Here is a 4,219-nt window from a genome sequence, read left to right on the forward strand (position 1 = left end):
CTACTGGAGTAGAACATTAATAGAATGTGTTGAGAAAGATTTTGCTTCCATTAGTTTTGTTTATGCCTACAGTCATTTAGGGAGGCGTTTATTTGAAAAAAATAAATAAACGCCTCGTGGCGTTTATTCGAGGGAAGCGTTTTATTCCAAATTAGGATCTGAGAGGGGCGGTTATTCGAGGAGCCATTTATTTAAAGAGAGTCGTTTATTCGAATAAATACGGATGTAGGTCTATTCACCCTCATATATAATGCATGTTGAAAAACCCAGAAACAGCAAGCAGAATAAAGCCATAAATATTAATAGTAAAGAAGAATCTGACAATCTGGGCGAAGGTGAAGCGTGAGCCTCGATGATTAGGTGAGGGGGACCTAGCTCGCAAAATAAGTTGATTTTTAAAGTACTTGAGCGTGATATTTAGATTCGTTCAAAAATTTTCAATGGAGAAATGGGGGCGCCGGTGAGCTCCACCCCTAAATACGCCACTCAAGACTAAAACCGTGAACGTCATTTCACTGTCTTGTCAGTAGGGTTACCGTATTCATTTTAACGTGGCTGGCGTCACAATTTGGATATAACACTCATACCATGCGATAGACTGTCAGAGATACGCCCTCATTTTTTTTTGCAATAGCAGAATGAGATACTTTTATATTATATAATGATTAATTTATTGATTGATTGAAAGTTTTGTATTTGAGTTATAGCTTGTAAGTCAACAATACTTATTCACTTAGTTTGTAGGAAACTTCGATTAGACGTGCATAACACTCATCGACAATGTTTTCTTGTTGAGGAGGGAAAGCAAATAGGAGTACAGTACTATGAACCACCAATCAGGTATGATCTCACGCTACTCATTTTACAAATATAACCTTTGGACAGTATAACAGAGGTCTATTTAATTAGGCCTACTCTATACTGTTTTCAATACGTTGGGTGACTAATGGAACTTACCAATACTCATCATGTCGTTTTGTTACTGGTAGGCCTAACGTAAAAATTGCAGGTCGAAATAGCTCTCTTAATAACATAATAAAGAAATGGCGGATTTAGATCAGTGGAGTACCAATCCGAATACGAATGCAGCCGAAGACCCATCGCATAACCATGATTCAGAGGGATGTATGTTCGACACTTCCTACATTAAATCTATACGCGGTATCATCAAACTGAAAGAAATGGTACGTGGTTTGAATTAAGGTTGCGTACCAAGGAGGTATTGGTGTTGTCACGGTAGGCCTATCACACGGATACACAACGTCATGTGTTTTGTATCATGTCTGGATGTTGATTTACAAAACCCAGGCTCTAGTTTTTTTCTTTAGGAATTTGTTGGGTGGGGAAGTGGAGGTGCTGTACCGAAACTTTCAGATAGTTTGGATCAATATCTACTACCAACCTCACCATGGGAGTATGGTCTCCTCATAAAGCGGTTGTGATTGATAAACTAAAGTTATGATTTAGACCAACTTATATAAGCTATTATTCACAGCCATAAAAACATACATGATAATAAACTTCCAGGGTGTGTGGAAAGCCTGTTTAGTCTCTCCTTCCCTTCTTCCCCTAAATCCGCTCCTGCAAAGTTTTCTGCCGTGTTCATTATCCAATCCCTTTAATTGAAGTGCTAACGAAATTCGAACCAACAAAGAACTGAAGGCTGTCATAACATGAAGATTATTAATACAGTAGAATGTGTGTATCGAAGTAAACCATTTCGTTATTATTTACCGTAGTTCCTGATTTCAGTGGTCATTAACGTAGGCCTAAATTTTTTTAATGAACAGCATTAGTAAGTTTTGGGACATTCAAGTGAACAGATTGTGTTGTTTCGATGAATGCCAAGAACTAGGCCCACTAAGAGGTTGATCATTTCTAACGAGTTCAATTTCAAATGAATCAGATTTCCAAAAACTACAAAATTTTGTCAGCGGCGCGTTGTCCTGGTATATTGATGAATACCATTTCTTTACAGCTCCATGGTTATACAGTGCATATCCAATGAAGTAGCCAGCTATTATGACAGTCCCGCACAAGTTTTCTATTGGGTCCACAAAGAATGGGTCCATATTTTAAAAATGAGTCCAAATTTCTCATATTTTGCAGGTCCAGATTATCAATATTTTTGCGTAAAAAAACTTTTAAGAAAATGGGTCCACATCATTTGAATTTACACGTAAAGTGGGTCCACCCTGATATTGTCCCACACAGTTTGAAAATCCTGGTACGGCATTGAGTGCATCCCCTAAATTAAAGACCCTCTAATTCGCAACCGCAATTCTTTAACATAAAGCTAACCCTCTAACCCCCGAGATAACCTCAAATTTTCAAGTCCCCAAAGTGGTCTCGAATTGGAGGATGACCTAACAATGGCCGTATTCGGCTGGTCGTTCTTCGTTAATTTTTTTTCCCGCGCCTCGTCCCTTCAGCCTAAAAATCCAGTGATTCGACACCTCAATGCAGGGTCTTTTACCCCCCCCCCCCCACCCAACTTGGAGAGCGACGAATTCACTATATTGGGCTTACGATACAGAGTGGATACCAAACCTCACATTGGGTGAGGGGGTGGTTATCACGCACTGCGGCACTGACATATCTTATAATACTGTATATCACTTTTTCCAGGGATGGTCGTTGCTAATATTTATCCTGGTTTGTGTCGGAGCTGCCACTGGACTTAAAGGGGGATTTATGATTTTTGTATCAATTTCAGCACTTTTATGCACGTTCATCGTTTTTATTATGTTTGTTACACATCTTCATGTGAAACATAAGCTATTGAACATGGACTGGTATCTTATGGTAAGTTGTTGTTAACGGTAGGCCTATTCTTCTTAATTTATTGGACTACAAATAGGTTTAATGTTCTATGGATTACAGTATTTGTCATTCCATAGCCTCCCCATATCATAAATTGAAATCGAATAGCATGATTTTTTTTTGTCAAGATCTACCGGGTTATTGTACTGTTTTTTACATTACAACTAACGAATGTATTATAAAGGAACATGTAATTTATATACAGTTGATTTTAAGGGGATATAGAGAATTTATTCCGTTAACCTACCATTAACCATTTTTAAATGAAATAGTTATGATGATACAATGTGGTGAGCCATTTATTACCGAATTTCCGGCCAGCCTGAATGCTATGACATGAAATTACCAGTACTATTTCGCAAATATAAATTAATGAATATCAAATCATAAATCGTCTTAACGGGAATGTTACTAAACAATTAACCTCTTAAAGTATGGTAGGTGACAGTACTGGCGTAAAAACACACACGTGCGCGTTATGTGAAATGATAATGTTGGTCTCCCTCTAATTAAAGACTCCTCCAATTAAAGACTACTTTTCCGTGGTCCCAAACACAAACGTCTTTTATCTTTATTATTCACTGCACCTGATGAAGCCAGCATAGACTGAAGTGACCATGAAATCGAATAGCATGATCTTTTTTTTTGTCAAGATCACAAGCGTCTACCGGGTTATTGTACTGTTTTTTTACAGACAACTAACCAATGTATTTTGAAGGAACATGTAATTTATAGTTATACTGTTGATTTTTAAGGGAATATAGAGAATTTATTCCGTTAAGCTACCATTAACCATTTTTAATTGAAATAATTATAACACACAATGTGGTGTGAGTCATGTTTTACCGAATTTCCGGCCAGTCTGAATGCTATATTATGACATGAAATTACCGATACTATACTTCACGAATATAAATTATATCATGAATCGTCTTATCGGAAATGTTACTGAACAACAATAACCCAATGTGTTTATCCTAACACCGCTTGTGTTAACATGTTATCTTAAAGTAGGCGACAGTACTGGCCTAAAAACACACGTGCGCGTTATGAATGAAATGATAATGGTCTCCCTTTAATTAAAGACCACTTTTCCGTGGTCACCTGATGGAGCCAGCATAGACTGAAGCAGGGACGTAGCCAGGATTTTGAAAGGTGGGAGCCGTTATGCGAATTACGTATGACCCGGCGGGGTCAAGGGGGCGAATCCCCCTGTGAAGTAGCGCACTCTGAACGCTCTTAGGACTGTTAGAGAGGATAAAGTGAAAATTGCAATAGACGCATTATAAATAAGCAAAAAAAAAAAATTATATAATAAATCAACAGTTGCAGATCCAGGAATTCGAAAGAGTGAACCAGGGAGGGACTTTCACAGACCGAGGAACCACCCACCCCA

Source organism: Anneissia japonica, unplaced genomic scaffold (genome assembly GCF_011630105.1).
Source record: "Anneissia japonica isolate Jap-2015-1 unplaced genomic scaffold, ASM1163010v1 scaffold288008_len1385354_cov213, whole genome shotgun sequence".
NCBI classification, from domain to species: Eukaryota; Metazoa; Echinodermata; class Crinoidea; order Comatulida; family Comatulidae; genus Anneissia; species Anneissia japonica.